Genomic DNA, 17,341 nt, shown 5'->3' on the forward strand with positions numbered 1-17,341 from the left:
AGAACCTATCTATCTCTGTCTTAAAGACACTCAGTGATTTGGCCTCCACAGCCTTCTGCGGCAAAGAGTTCCACAGATTCACCACCCTCTGGCTGAAGAAATTCCTCCTCATCTCTGTTTTAAAGGATTATCCCTTTAGTCTGAGATGGTGTCCTCTGGTTCTAGTTTTTGCTACAAGTGGAACCATCCTCTCCTCATTCACTCTATCCAGGCCGCACCGTATCTTGTAAGTTTCAATAAGATCTCCTCTCATCCTTCTAAACTCCAACGAGTACAGACCCAGAGTCCTCAAACGTTCCTCATCTGACAAGTTCTTCACTCCAGGGATCATTCTTGTGACCCTTTCCAAGGCCAGCACATCCTTCCTTAGATATGGGGCCCAAAACTGCTCACAATACTCCAAATAGGGTCTGACCAGAGCCTTATACAGCCTCAGAAGTACATCCCTGGTCTTGTATTCTCGCTCTCTTGACATGAATGTTAACATTGCATTTGCCTTCTTAACTGCCGATCCGCAAGTTCCTGAGTCCCTGCACACTCGTTTGACTGTGCCATTAGGTGCAGGCTATCTCATTCCATCTATTTGCCAAAATGCATCACTTCATTCTTCTCTGCATTAAATCCACCTGTCACGGGTTTGCCCATTTTGCTAGCCCATCCATGTCCTTTAACACGTCCTTTTAATGAAGTCATCAAAGTCCAAATGCAGCAAGATCTGGACAATATCCAGGCTTGGGCTGACAAGTGGCAAGTTACATTTGCACCACACAAGTACCAGGCAATGGTCATCTCTTCCAACAGAGGATCTAACCATCGCCCCTTGACATTCAATGGCATTACCATCGCTGAATCCCCCACAATCAACATCTTGTGGGTTACCATTGATCGGAAACTGAACTGGACGAGCCACAATACTACTATGACAACCAGGGCAGATCAAAGGCTAGGAATCCTCCAGCGAGTAACTTACTTCCTGACCCCCCCCCCACAGCCTGTCCACCAGTTACTGCAGTGCATCTTGTAGATGGTACACAAGGTTACCACTGTTCGTCGGTGGTGGAGAGTTTGATTGTTTGTGGAAGAAGGAGCAATCAAGCGAGCTGTTTTGTTCTGGATGGTGTCGAGGTTTTTGAGTGCTGCTGGAGCTGCACTTATCCAGGCAAGTGGAGAGTATTCCATCACATTTTTGACTTGTGACTTGCAGATAGTGGACAGGCTTTGGGGGGGTCAGGAGGTGAGTTACTCGCCGTAGAATTCCTAGTCTTTGACCTGCCTTGGTAGCCACAATATTAATATGGCTCGTCCAGTTCAGTTTCTGATCAATGGTAACCCCCAGGATGTGAAATGTGGGGGATTCAGTGATGGTAATGCCATTGAATGTCAAGAGGAGATGGTTAGATTCTCTCTTCACAGAATCTAAGAATAATACAGTGCAAAAAAAGGCCCTTCGGCCCAACGTGTCTGCACCGACGCATGGAAAATACCTGACCTGCCTACCTAATCCCACTTCCCAGCACTTGGCCCATAGCCTTGAACGTTATAACATGCCTTGGCATGCCTTGGGCAGCACGGTAGCATTGTGGATAGCACAATTGCTTTACAGCTCCAGGGTCCCAGGTTCGATTCCGGCTTGGGTCACTGTCTGTGCGGAGTCTGCACATCCTCCCCGTGTCTACGTGGGTTTCCTCCGGGTGCTCCGGTTTCCTCCCACATTCCAAAGATGTGCAGGTTAGGTGGATTGGCCATGATAAATTGCCTTTAGTGTCCAAAATTGCCCTTAGTGTTGGGTGGGGTTACTGGGTTATGGGGATAGGGTGGAGTTGTGGACCTTGGGTAGGGTGCTCTTTCCAAGAGCCGGTGCAGACTCGATGGGCCGAATGGCCTCCTTCTGCACTGTAAATTCTATGAATCTATGAATCTATGCTGAGTGCTCATCCAGGTACTTTTTAAAGGATATGGGGCATCCGGCCTCTCCCACCCTCCCAGGCAGTGCGTTCCAGACCGTCACCACCCTCTGGGTAAAAAGGTTTTTCCTCAAATCCTCCTTAAACCCCCTGCCCCTCACATTGAACTTGTGTCCCCTCGTAACTGACCCTTCAACTAAGGGGAACAATGTTCCCTATCCACCCTGTCCATGCCCCTCATAATCTTGTACACCTCGATCAGGTTGCCCCTCAGCTTTCTCTGCTCCTACGAAAACAACCCAAGCCCACCCAACCTCTCTTCATACCTTAAATGTTCCATCCCAGGCAACATCCTGTTGAATCACTTCTGTACCCCCTCCAGTGCAATCACAGCCTTCCTATAATGTGGCGACCAGAATTACACACAGTACTCCAGCTGTGGCCTCACCAAAAGTCTATACAACTCCAAAATGACATCCCTGCTTTTGTAATCTATGCCTCGATTGATAAAGGCAAGTGCCTTTTTCACCATTCTGCCTTCAGAGATCTATCGACAAACATGCCAAGGTCCCTTTGTTCCTCGGAACTTCCCAGTGTCAGGCCATTCATTGAATACTTCCTTGTCACATTACTCCTTCCAAAGTGTATCTTCTTACACTTTTCTGGGTTAAATACCATCTGCTACTTTTCTGCCCATTTGACCTTCCCGTCTATATCTTCATGTAACCCAAAACGCTCCGCCTCACTGTTAACCACCTAGCCAATCTTTATGTCATCTGCAAACTTACTGATCCTACCATACACATAGTAATCTTATAATAATAATCTTTATTTTCACACATAGGTTTACATTAACACTGCAATGAAGTTACTGTGAAAAGCTCCTAGTCGCCACATTCCGGCGCCTGTTCAGATACACGGAGGGGGAATTCAGAATGTCCAAATGACCAAATAGCACGTCTTTTGGGACTTGTGGGAGGAAACCGGAGCACCGGGAAGAAACCGATGCAGACACTGGGAGAACGTGCAGACTCCGCAAAGACAGTGACCCAAGCCGGGAATCAAGCCTGGGACCCTGCTACCCACTATGCTATCATGCTTTGTTGTTTATACAAATGACAAACAATAGGGGACCCAGCACAGGTCCCTGTGGTACGCCACTGGACATCGGTTTCCAGTGAGTAAAGCAGCCACCTGTCATCACACTCTGCCTCCGACAGATAAGCCAATTTTGTATCCACCTTATCAAGTTACCATGTATCCCATGTGCATTTGACTTCTCTATAAGTCTCCAATGTGGGACCTTGTCAAAGGCTTTGCTGAAATCCATGTCAACTACATTAACTCCACTACCCTCATCTACACACCTGGTCACAAGCTCAAAAAAATCAATCAAATTTATTAGGCATGACCTCCCTCTGAAAAAGCCATGCTGACTATTCCTGATCAAACCTTGCCTCTCCAAGTGAGATAGATTCTCGCCTTCAAAATTTTCCCCATTAGTTTCCCCACCACTGATGTGAAATTCTAGTTCCCTGGTTTTTCTCTACAGCCTTTCTTAAATAGTGAGACCACAGTAGCTGATCTCCAGTAGCATTTCCCCCAAGGCCGGAGAGGAATTACAAATTTGTGTCAGAGCCCCTGCACTTCCTCCCTCGCTTCCCACAGCATCCTAGTGACGAATGTGATATAAAATAGTTACTTTAGAGTTACTAGTTAATGTAATGTAGAAATAAGCCACTTTGATTCTTGCAGTTAGGGACAAAGGAATTTGAGACCGCATGGAAAAAGCAGGAAGAGGTGTGTCTATGAGAGTGATGCTTCATTGATAGGGGCCATAGAAAGGGATTGGAAGTGAGCCAATCAGAATAGATCGAACAGGTCAGGAGGGACATAGGCTGACCTATGTCCGTCGAGTATGTGAAACTTGATACCATTTGAATTGATTTTGCAGAGATCCCTTTGTCTTTTAGTTCAGTCGTTTTCTGGAATGTAAGAAGCTGGATGTCTCTTACATTTCTGTAAGATGATTCAAGCTTGCAAGCTAAATAAATAACTTCTGTTTACGTGCGAATCCGTCTCAACTTTTATTGAGGCCAGACTGACAGAGAAAGAAATTTGGAGATCTACATTTGGTGCCGAAACCCGGGATTTCTCTGGGCGATCCTGATCCAACTGCGAAATCAGAATTAGACTGATTATGAACAGGAGGACGGGAACAAAGGGCCCTCAATGTAGAAATGGAAAACGACCAGCATTGATTGTTCCCCTCTTCTTATCGTCTGATTAGTCTGGTCACTCGCGGTTGGCACAGAAAGACCGCCTCGACGAAATCACAGGTCAGTCTGGGGATTAGCACTTTAATTGATGGGATTTCATATTGTTGTTTCGGCTTGGGTTAGGGTTCAGAGGCTGATGGGACTTAAATAATAAAGGTTCAGTCTATTATCAGGGTTCAGAGGCTGATGGGACTTAAATAATAAAGGTTCAGTCTATTATCAGGGTTCAGAGGCTGATGTGACTTAATTAATGAAGGTTCAGTCTATTATCAGGGTTCAGAGGCTGATGTGACTTAATTAATGAAGGTTCAGTCCAGTATAACTGTTTTTAAATCTGAAGATGGTTCAACTCTATGTGTGAGTGTTTTAAATATATAGTTGATTAAGCTAAAATTGTCTCCTTGGACTGTAAAGTTCCGAGGTCTAGTTGAGATTGTGAGGAATGCTGCATATTGGTTGAAGCAGAAGTCTCTCAAAGGGTTAACAGCAGCAGGCGGAGTTGAAAACAGACAGTGCTTCTCACTCAGGCCTTGAGATAACAGCACCAGTCTGCAGTGTAATCGGATACCTTTCCTTTGAGTCAGTGAACACCAGCAAAGTTACGTTTTGAATTAATTAAAGGAAACCAGTGGGTTTCTCCACCTCTTTGATAAAAGTTATTATTTTCAAAAGCAATTGATTGAAATTGCCAGAATCTTAAATTTTACTTACTTGAAATAAGGTTTATCTCATTTTATCTGGAGATTAATAGAAACTTAAAGAAGATCATGGACACCATTTTAAAAAGTGTCAATCTGGAGATGATAGTTGATTTTGCTAATACTTATGTGTATGTAACAGAAAAAAACTTGTTAAAAGAAAAATTGTTAAGATAAAGAAATAATTAAGTTGTAAATGTTATACAAGTTTGTGTTAAGCAAATTGTAAATTTAGTTCTGAGTTGAGATCAGAGCTAAGCTTGCAAGTTGCAGTAATTCAATTTGAATTTTCAAACATTTTTAAGTTTTAAAAAAAAAAGAGAGCAAATAGAGAAAAGAAGGACACAGATCTTGAATGCGTTGAATAGCACATTTCAAAGGCCCATAAATCTTTCTGTTATCTTAGACCTAAAACCTAGGAAGATTGACGAGCCATAGGAATGTCTGGGGCGTTTTAATGAAATCTACCGGGGGCAGTCAGGCGATTTGCTGTATCAAAATGGTCAGAATTCCCCTCAATACTGTGCTATGTTAATGCATTGCCTACCACCTTCTGTGGTTACTGCTGTGAAATGTAATAACATGAATTGGACAGAGAACGACCCTTCCCAGATGGCAAGGGCAGTCAGATTTTACTGGAAGGAGGGTGTAGGCCAAGAAGGAGGCTCAGTTACAAAGGTTAAGACTGAGTATGTAATGAAAAAGGATGATCTGCGATCCCAACAAGCGGCAGAAATGGTAGTTTACCAGCAGGAGCTCCAATATAGTGACTTTGGGTGGGTGGATCAGCGAAGAGGAGGATGAGACAACAGTGCTATATTTCTATCACCCCCCAGTGGTGGACGTTAGACATTGAACAGTCACTCCATCACGTTACCCTGGCCTATGACAGAACTGGACGAAACAGGAAGTTGGAGGACAAATACCGGCCATTACTTGAGACCGAATGGCCAGTCAAGGTTACAGCCACAGTCACGGGAAAAGAAGGTACAGCCGATTTTGTTACAATATCACCACATTTATGGCCACAGTCAGCTTCGGTAAGCCCTCATATTACACGTCAGGTCCATGACCAGTACCATGCCAGGGATATGGGGCGAATGGTCAGCATCTTACCGCAGCTCGTCAGAATAGGTATGAGATATACCTTTTGAACAATCCACGTCTGACATTTAAACACTGTACCACTATCAATCCAGCCTGTTTTCTTAGTGGTCCCCCTGTCCATGAAGACGCACCTGGCCACGACTGTTTAGCCTTGATTCAGGAAACTACCACAATAAGGGGCGATTTGAGTGACATTTCGTCAGAACAACCTGACATGATTATGTGTGGTCAAATATCCCACCGGGGTTTAGTTAATGACCTACTGCAGGCCCTCCTTATGCCAGCGCAGATTTCCGTTATTAAATGCGCTGCCCACACGAATGGTACAACCCCAGTTGACGTTGGTAATGAACGAGCAGATTGTGCAGCGCGCACAGCCGCACAAATTCAGCAAGTGATGGTGCCTAAAATGTTAAGTCAGACTAAACGATCTACTATGAATGTGTCTGCTTCTGACAAGCCAATGCCAGACGTCATAAGGTTACAGGAGGACGCTCCTGAGAGTGATAAACAAATGTGGAAACGGTTAGGTTGTACATATGATTCTGTTTCCTCTTTATGGACCACGCCTGCACATCAGACTTGTATGTCTGATGTACTGGCTTTATGGGTCATCGAATGTGTACACTTTGCAACTCATTGTGGGGCTCGAGGGACTAGTGATTTGTTGCTGGACACTTGGTGGCACCCTAAAATGCAGGGGTTGGCCCAAAGTATCAGTAATCGGTGTTTGATTTGTCAGCAATATAACACCGGAAAAGGTATCCCTTGTGGGAAGGGGCAAACCCCGTTGCCCAGTGGTCCCTTTGAGACGCTCCAAATGGATTACATTGAGTTGGAAAGGTGTCAATGTTACAAATATGTTTTGGTCATTGTGGATGTGTTCAGCAGATGGGTCGAGGCGTATCCGACTATCTATAGTAAAGCTGCTACTGTGGTTAAAGTCTTGATGAGGGAAATCATTCCCCGGTACGGTATACCAGCTCAGTTAAGTTCTGATAATGGGCCTCATTTTATTGGACAAATTAACAAGGAGTTTTGCTCCCAGTTGGGCATACGCCAGCAGTTACACTGTACTTACAGACCGCAGGCAGCCGGGTGGTTGAGAGACACAATCAGACCCTCAAAACTAAATTGGCTAACTTAAGAGCAGACATGGGACTGACATGGCTTAAGTTGCTCCCCGTTGCCCTCTTCCAGCTGCGGGTTACACCTGCGGGACCAGCCCGGCTCTCTCCCGCCGAGATTCTTTATGGCAGGCCTCTTAGAATTCCTTGGAGCCTGCAGGTTCCCAGACGGGTTCAGTTTCATCAGATGACTGAAGAAATGACCACCTATGTTCTAGCCCTTACGCAAGTGCTCAAGGAACTCCATGGCCCAGTCCGTGCGGCTCACCAGCCATTGCCCCAGTACCTAGCTCACTTTCAGTCCAGCCCGGTAGTTATGTCATGGTCAAAAATTGGACTAGGAAGGGGTCGGAGCCGCGATGGGACGGGCCCTTCCAAGTTCTCCTTACCACCCCCACAGCAGTTAAAGTGGAGGGGCGAAGTGCTTGGGTCCACCTACATCACTGTAAATTGAGTCCATCTCCACTACTGTAAAAGGTCGGATACTAACCTGCCTCCCTTCTCCAGTGCTATTTTACAGGTGTGGAGCATGATGGAGTGGCTACGCATCGTCTGTCTGATATTTGGCCTCACTTCGCTTGGCGTGTTATTGGCGATGGACATGGAAAAGGGGAATATTATGTATCTGTGTAGCCCCAACCAATCTACAAGGATACATCACCTATGCAAAGGTGATGTTCTTCGCTGCCCCCATATACAAGGACATGGTATCGACTCATGGAAGGTCATCAAAGTTAAGGAGAATGCAGGAGTCATGAAGCAGTTGCACCGGTCCCGGCGATGGGAAGGGAACATTATATGGACATTGCCTTGTTTTTGGAATACATGTAAATTTGATTTTGGATGTGTTAAAAGTGGTACAATAAAGGTAACATCAGGCTGTCAGAAGAGTGTAGGAAGAGACCATGAGAAAGAGAAAGGGACTAGAGAGAGGACGGGGCGTGTGAGAAGGGAAGTACAGCTAGAACGTAGGTTACCGGGAGATGCACTTAAGTTAATTAAAGGCCAAACTGCGGAAAACCCGGGTAGTATGAATCTCTTCTACCAGATTTACCACCGTCTGTATGGCCAGGGACGGGTTGTCTGCTACCCAAACCCCGCAGCGGTGTCTAGGTTATTTTCTGTTTCACCGCTTTGGGGCACTCCCCAAACGGTGGTTCATTGTCAGCGTTCCGAGCCATTGCCCGAGCAAGTCACTCTTCCTTACGATCCGGATTCAGCACCACCGGCTATTTGCCTTCCCCTTCCTCGGGGTAATCCCCACTCACAGTACGATAGGCTGCGACGGTGGAGGGCGTACATACCTAGCCACTTCACTCCCAATAGGGATTCCCGGTCGTACGAGAATTGCTTCAGCAGTGAAGGGTACGGCTGTTTGCTGGTAGAGGTGGACACAAATATAACATGTCTGTTTCCCACCTGTACGGACAGGAGGTGCCATATCACCCAGGCGTCTGGCCAATGCGTTTGTTATAGCACCACTTGCGTTCCATTGAACGCTGGCCTCCAGCTCCTTTGTGGCTGGGCGAATGTCTCTCATATCACTGTTGGGAATAGGGCTTTCTGCATTGCTGGGCGGCCCGAATGGGCATTTCAAAATTGGATAAACTGGGCTACTGGGAGGTCCTTACGCAACCGATATGCTGATTGTGATGCTAGTCTCCATACGGAACAAGGATACTACTTTTTATTTAATGGTACGGCGACCAACGTTTTGTCACCCCATTTCCCCGCCGAATTGCTATAGGGACTCTAGTCCCTACCACAGTCCCCTGCCCTTCGGCGTGGAACCTGCATAATCAGTTAGCATGTCGGGCATTCTCTGCTGAATTTTGCGAGAACTGGAAAAAAACCTCAGGTTCTCGCACCCAACCGGGGCCACTCAGCCGGGTGGGGCATTCTGAGCGTATTGACACTGGAAGGTGTGGGGGGTTCCTTGGCTGTTAGTGATCGGAATTATTTTATTTGCGGCCTTACCATCTTGGGAAATGAAACCTTGGGAGCCCTCGGGGCAATAACTAAGGAGTTGTCTCAGCTACGGTTGTTTGCAATGCAGAACCGGTATGCTCTTGACTATCTTCTGGCCCGTGAGGGTGGGGTATGCGCCATAGTACAGGGCAAGTGGATCATGGGTGTTCAGGACTTGACCGCTAACATTACTACATTTATGGATCGCATACGGGATCACTTGGACGGGATGCAGGATCCTGACTCTTGGGGTAACTGGGGATCTGGAGGATGGAAGGACTGGTTGATAAATATGGCCATGTATCTAGTGGTAGCTATCGGCTGCATCTTTGTGGGCCTGGCCATCCTTAAATGTGTGATGGGTAGAATGCGGGGTGCACTGGATCAGATCACCGCCCCAATCACCGAGAAAAAAAATTTAACTGTTAAAATCCATGAGGGTGAAGCAGATGAAGGGGGGCTAAGGCAGGAATTGGAACTGCAGCGACGGATCTTTTTAGATGAGGAACCGTAGCTATAGATTGGATAGTTCGGTTATCATGGAATGATAAAAGGAGGGAATGACGAATGTGATATAAAATAGTTACTTTAGAGTTACTAGTTAATGTAATGTAGAAATAAGCCACTTTGATTCTTGCAGTTAGGGACAAAGGAATTTGAGACCGCATGGAAAAAGCAGGAAGAGGTGTGTCTATGAGAGTGATGCTTCATTGATAGGGGCCATAGAAAGGGATTGGAAGTGAGCCAACCAGAATAGATCGAACAGGTCAGGAGGGACATAGGCTGACCTATGTCCGTCGAGTATGTGAAACTTGATACCATTTGAATTGATTTTGCAGAGATCCCTTTGTCTTTTAGTTCAGTCGTTTTCTGGAATGTAAGAAGCTGGATGTCTCTTACATTTCTGTAAGATGATTCAAGCTTGCAAGCTAAATAAATAACTTCTGTTTACGTGCGAATCCGTCTCAACTTTTATTGAGGCCAGACTGACAGAGAAAGAAATTTGGAGATCTACACTAGGACACAATTCATCTGGACCTGGATATATGTCCACTTTGAAGCCTGTCAATACCTCCAATACCTTGTCACACCCTATGAAAATTTGCTCAAGGACCTTAAATCTCTCTCCCCGAGTTCTATATATACCTTCTCATTCTCTTGGGTGGAGACAGATATGAAATATTTGTTTAACATCCTTCCTCTGTCCTCTGGCTCCATCCACAGTTTCCCCCCTTGGTCCTTAATGAGCCCTACTCTTCCCATAATTATACTCTTCATTGATATACTTGTAGAATATCTTGGGATTTTCCCTACTTTTATCAACCAGAGCTTTCTCATATCCCCTCTTTGCTCTCCTAATTACTTTCTCAAACTCCATCCTGCACTTTCCGTACTCCACTAATGTCTTTGTTGATTTGCTCCCTTTGTACTTGCTAAAGGCCTCTCTTTTCCTTCTCATCGTATCCTGAATGTCTCTGGTCATCCATGGTTCTCTGGGATTGTTACTCCTTCCTATTATCCTAGAGGGAACATGGTGGGCCTGTACCCTCCCCATTTTCTTTTTAAACACCCTCACTGCTCTCCTGTAAATTTTCCCACAAGTAACTCTTTCCAATCTGCCTTGGCCAAATCCTACCTATTTTACTGAAATCTGCTCTCCCCCAATCCGAACCTTTTTTTGCAAATTGTCGATTTCTTTGTCCATAACAAATTTACATTGTACTATGTTGTGGTGCTATCACCAAAATGCTCCCCCACCAACACATCAACCACAGAATTAGGTCCAGCACTGCCCCATCCTTGTTGGACCCTCTACATATTGAACTAAAGGTTCTCCTGTATATATTTTAAGAAATCCACGCCATCTAAGCCCTTAACACAGTGCTATCCCAATTAATGTTGGAAAAGTTGAAATCACCTAATATAATTACCCTATTATTATGTTTACACGTCTCTGCCAATTGCGCACATATTTGCTCCTCAATTTCTCGTTATCTGGGGTCTGTAATAAACACCTAGCAATGTGCCTGTCCCTTTTTTATTCCTAAGCTCTACCCACAAAGCTCTATTTGATGTCCTCTTCGAGATATTGTCTCTCCTTACTGCAATAACTGACTCCTTAACTAATAATGCAACGTTTCCTCCTCTTTTGCCCTCTCCCCTGTCTCTCCTGAAGATTCTGTATCCTGGGATGTTCAGCTGCCAATCCTGCCCCTCCCTCAATCACATCTCCTTGATGGCTACTATGTCACAATTCCACATGTCAATCCGCACACTTAATTCATCCGTCTTACCTGTAATACTCTTGGCATTAATAGTAAGAAGTCTTACAACACCAGGTTAAAGTCCAACAGGTTTGTTTCAAACACTAGCTTTCGGAGCACTGCTCCTTCCTCACCTTCACCTGAGGAAGGAGCAGTACTCCGAAAGCTACTGTTTGAAACAAACCTGTTGGACTTTAACCTGGTGTTGTAAGACTTCTTACTGTGCTCACCCCAGTCCAACGCCGGCATCTCCACATCTTGGCATTAAAGTAGAGGCCATCCAGCCTTGTCTTACTCCCTTGAAACTTACTATCGCTGTATTCCCTCTGACTTGATTTTGCTTTTCTGTGTTATGCTGTGCCCCTAATCTGCTAATCGTCTGCATCCCTCCTCCTCCAAATTAGTTTAAACCTCTCCCAGCAGTACTAGTAAACCCGCCTACAAGACCCTCTCTTTTAGGAGATGGTCATTGCCTGGCATTTGTGTGGCACAAATGTAACTTACCACTTTTCAGCCCAAGCTTGGCTATTGCCCAGGTCTTGCTGCATTTGTACATGAACTGCTTCAGTATCTGAGGAGTCGCAAATGATGTTGAACATTGTGCAGTCATCGGCGAACATTCCCACTTCTGACCTGATGATGGAAGGGAGGCCACCCTTGATTATTTGGAGGTCACCAAACCATGGTTTATGCCATGGTTTTACTATGGGGCAGATAGGATAGTGGTCTTGTCACTGGATTTGTAATTCAGAGACCCAGGATAATGCTCTGGGTTCCAGGGTTCAAATCCTAGCAGGCAGATGGTGAAATTTGAATCTCAAATTCTTGAAACCATTGCAAATTGTTGTATAAACCCTTCTGGTTTCATGAATGCTCTTTCGGGAAGGAAATCTGCCGTCCTTACCTGGTCTGGCCTAGATGTAATTCAAGAACCACAGCAATGGCTGACTCTCAAATGCCCTCTGGAATTAATGCAAGGGTGATTTGGGATGGGCAATAAATGCTGGCCCATTCAGCGACACCCACATCCAATGAACAAAAAAGAAAGTAAGCCCCAGGTCTACAACAGTCTCATGAGGCAACTGCTCTACTTGGAACTTGGTCATGACAGGACACTCCCAGGAGGACAGCCAAAATGCTTTGGGGTGTCCTCAAAGGATCCCTGAAGAGGTGTCATACCCTGCCCAAACATGTGAGTCCATGGCAGACTGACCAAAATGGAGAGCATTCATTCGGCAAGGCAATGAGCACATCAAGAAACTTCTTGGGAACATGCAGAGGTCAAGTCAAGGGGCTGAATTTTACAATTTTTTGCGGCAACAGGATCTCCCAGTCCCACCAAGGGCAACCCCCTGTCACGGGTTCCCTGGAGGGACAGCCTGTGAGCAACGCAAGTGGCCATTGACTTCAGTGGGGCAGGCCAATGCCGAGCCATCTCCAAAACCAGCCGCAGCGAGCAGAGGACAATTAAAAAAGCAGTAAGGGGCGAGAAGATGAAGTAGGAGTGCAAGCTAGCTAGTAATATAAAGGAAGATAGGAAGAGGATTTTTTCAACATATAAAAGGTAAAAGAAAAGCAAAAATAGACATTGGACCACTGGAAAATGTGGCTGGAGAAGTAACAATAGGAAACAAAGAAATGGCAGAGGAACTGAATAGTTACTTTACATCAGTCTTCACGGTGGAAGACACGAGTGGGACGCCAGAGCTCCAGGAGAACCAGGGGGCAGAGGTGAGTATAGTGGCCATTACAGAGGAGAAGGTTCTGGGGAAACTGAAAGGTCTGAAGGTGGATAAATCACCTGGAACGGATGGACTACACCCCAGGGTTCTAAAAGAGAGAGCTGAGGAGGTTGTGGAGAGATTGGTGGTGATCTTTCAGGAATCACTGGAGGCAGGAAGGATCCCAGAGGACTGGAAAGTGGCTAATGAAATACCACTGTTTAAGAAGGGAGGGAGGCAGAAGACAGGATAGTATAGGCCTGTTAGCCTGACTTCAGTCATTGGTAAGATTTAAAGTCCATTATTAAAGATGAGATCGCGGAGTACTTGGAAGTGCATGATAAAATAGGACTGAGTCAGCACAGTTTCTTCAAGGGGAAGTCATGTCCGACAAAAGCTGTTAGAGTTCTTTAAGGAAGTAACAAAGAAATTAGACAAGGTGAACCAGTGGACGTGATTTATTTAGGTTTCCAGAAGGCCTTTGACAAGGTGCCACATAGGAGACTGTTAACTAAATTAAGAGCCCACGGTGTTAAGGTAAGATCCTGGCATGGATAGAGGATTGGCTGACTGGTAGAAGGCAGAGAGTGGGGATAAAGGGGTCTTTTTCAGGATGGCACCTGGTGACTAGCGGTGTGCCTCAGTGGTCGGTGCTGGGACCACAGTTTTTCACAATATACATTAATGATCTGGAAGAAGGAACTGAAGGCACTGTTGCTAAGTTTGGAGATGATACAAAGATCTGTAGAGGGACAGGTAGTATTGAGGAAGCAGACAGCTGCAGAAGGACTTGGACAGGCTAGGAGAGTGGGCAATGAAGTGGCAGATGGAATATAATGTGGAAAAGTATGAGGTTATGGACTTTGGAAGGAGAAATGGAGGCATAGACTATTTTCTAAATGGGGAGATGCTTAGGAAATCAGAAGCACAAAGGGACTTGGGAGTCCTTGTTCACGATTCTCTTAATGTTTACATGCAGGTTCAGTTGGCAGTGAGGAAGGCAAATGCAATGTTAGCATTCATGTCGAGAGGGCTAGAATACAAGACCAGGGATGTACTTCTAAGGCTAGATAAGGCTCTGGTCAGACCCCATTTGGAGTATTGTGAGCAGTTTTGGGCCCCGTAATTAAGGAAGGATGTGCTGGCCTTGGAAAGGGTCCAGAGGAAGTTCGCAAGAATGATCCCTGGAATGAAGAGCTTGTCATATGAGGAAAGGTTAAGGACTCTGGATCTCTACTCATTGGAGCTTAGAAGGATGAGGGGGGATCTTATTGAGACTTACTGCATACTGCGAGGCCTGGATAGAGTGGGCTTGGAGAGGATGTTTCCACGGGTCGGAAAATCTAGAAGCCGAGGACACAATTTCAGACTAAAGGGACGATCCTTTAAAACAGAGATGAGGAGGAATTTCTTCAGCCAGAGGGTGGTGAATCTGTGGAACTCTTTGCCGAAAAAGGCTGTGGAGGCCAAATCACTGAGTGTCTTTAAGACAGAGACAGATAGATTCTTAATTGATAAGGGGATTGGGGGTTATGGGGAGAAGGGAAGAGAATGGGGATGAGAAAAACATCAGCCATGATTGAATGGCGGAGTAGACTCGATGGGCCGAGTGGCCTAATTCTTCTCCTATGACTTATGGGCTTACAGTAAAATCCCGGCCAAAGCATCAGACAGTACGCACAATCCTCCCAGCAACACATCTACACAACCCACCAAGCATCATCTGCCCCACAAGTTGCAGAGACCACTGATTTCACATTGTTCTTATCAGCCATTTCAGAATCCGTTAAATAGGTGTAGAAACAAGTCATCCTCGGTCCAGAAGGACCTCCTAAGAAGTAGACCCGGCTGCACTTAACCAATGTAGCCACAGAGATTAAAAAACACACTGCCTGACAATCCTGCTCCAGATATTTAACGGAGGCCCGATAGACAGCTGGTTTGTGATGCAGAGCAAAACCAGCAGTGGGGGTTCAATTCCTGTACCGGTTGAGGTTATTCATGAAGGCCCCGCCTTCTCAACCTTGCCCCTCGCCTGAGGTGTATTGACCCTCAGGTTAAATCACCACCAGTCAGCTCTGCGCCTCAAAGGGCAAAGAAGCCTATGGTCGTCTAGGACTATGGCGATATTTACCTTTATTTAACGTGGCATTGTTTCAATGGAAAAGCATTTAGCTCAGGAGGAATATAGACAATCAGAAGAATCACATGTCATAAGAACATGGGATGTAGACGTCACTGGTGAGACCAGCATTTAGTGCCCATCGCTTGTTGCCCTTCAGCAGGTGGTGGTGAGTTCATTCTTGAACCGCTGCAGTCCTTGAGGGTGTAGGTACACCTACTGTGCCGTTAGGGAAGTGGTTTGAGGATGTTGCCCCAGTGACAGTGAAGGACAGCGATATATTTCCAGGTCAGGGTGGTGAGTCACGGGAGGAACCTCCAGGTGGTGGGGTTCCCAGGTATCTGCTGCTCCTGTCCTTCTAGATGGTAGTGGTGTGGATTTGTAAGGTTTTGCCTAAGGAACCTTGGCAAGTTACTGAAGTGCATCTTGTAGATGGTACACATAGCTGCCACTGTTTGTCAGTGGTGGAGGGTTTGAATGTTTGTGGAAGGAGGAGTAAGCAAGCGAGTTGCTTTGTCCTGGATGGTGTTGAGCTTCTTGAGTGTTGTTGGAGCTGCACTCATCCAGGCAAGTGGAGAGTATTCCATCACACTCCTGACTTGAGCCTTGTAGATGGCGGACAGGTTTTGCGGGGGGGGGGGGGGGGGGGGGGGGGGGGGGGGGAGTCAGGAGGTGAGTTACTCGCCGTAGGATTCCTAGCCTTTGACCTGCCCTGGTAGTCACAATATTAATGTGGCTAGTCCAGTTCAGTTTCCGATCAATGGTAACTCCCAGAATGTTGATTATGGGGGATTCAGCAACATTGAATGCCAAGGGGTAGTGATTTGATCCTCTCTTGTCGGAGATGATCATCGCCTGGCACTTGCGTGGTACAAATATAATTTGCCACTTGTCAGCCCAAGCCTGGACATTGTCCAGGTCTTGCTGCATTTGGACACGGACTGCTTCATTATCTAAGGAGATGTGGATGGTGCTGAACATTGTGCAGTCATCCGCAAACATCCCCACTTCTGACATTATGATGGAAGGGAGGTCATTGATGAAACAGCTGAAGATGGTTGGGCCGAGGACACTACCCTGAGGAACTCCTGCAGTGATGTCTTAGAGCTGAGATGATTGATCTCCAACCACCACAATCATTTTCCTTCGTGCCAGCTATGACTCCAACCAGTGGAGAGTTTCCCCCCTAATTCCCATTGACTCCAGTTTTGCTCGGGCTCCTTGATGCCATACTCGTCAAATGATGCCTTGATGTCAAGGGCAGTCATTCTCATATCACCTCTGACATTCAGCTCTTTTGTCCATGTTTGAACCAAAGCTGTAATGAGGTCAGGAGCTGAGTGACCCTGGCAGAACCCAACTGAACGTCTGTGAGCAGGTTATCGCTGAGTAAGTGTCGCTTGATAGCACTGTTGATGACTCCTTCCATCACTTTGCTGATGATGGAGAGTAGAGTAATAAGGGAGTAATTGGCTGGGTTGGATTTATCCTGTTTCTTGTGTACAGGATACACCTGGGCAAATTTCCACATTGCCGGGTAGATGCCAGAGTTGTAGCTGTCCTGCAACAGCTTAGCTAGGGGTGCGGCAGGTTCTGGAGCAAAAGTCTTCAGTACTATGGTCAAGCTATTGTCAGTGCCCATAGCCTTTTGCAATATCCAGTGCCTTCAGCCAATTCTCGATATCATGTGGAGTGAATCATATTGGCTGAAAACTGACATTGATGATGCTGGGGACCTCCGAAGGACACCGAGATGGATCATCCACTCGGCACTTCTGGCTGAAAATTGTTGCGAATGCCTCAGATCTGTCTTTTGAACAAACGTACTGGGCTCATCCATCATTGAGGATGGGGATATTTGTGGAGCCTCCTCCTCCAGTGAGTTGTTTAATTGTCCACCATTCACATTTTGAATACTGCCTGGTTTCTTGACCAAGTGGCCAAACCCAGATAGTGAGCATCCATTGTGCATTCAACCACAGGAAGAAATGGTCTCACCCCTCACTATCTTTGGAACCACCTCCAGCCTCCAGACCTCTGTGCTCCTCCAATTCAGGCTTCTTGTCCATCTCCTACTTTCTTTATTCCACCATTACGGGTTCTGTCTTCAATCATCAAGGCTCCAAGGTCTGAAATTCCCTCCCTTAACCT

The sequence above is a fragment of the Scyliorhinus torazame genome, chromosome 4, assembly GCF_047496885.1.
Source record: "Scyliorhinus torazame isolate Kashiwa2021f chromosome 4, sScyTor2.1, whole genome shotgun sequence".
Classification (NCBI taxonomy): domain Eukaryota; kingdom Metazoa; phylum Chordata; class Chondrichthyes; order Carcharhiniformes; family Scyliorhinidae; genus Scyliorhinus; species Scyliorhinus torazame.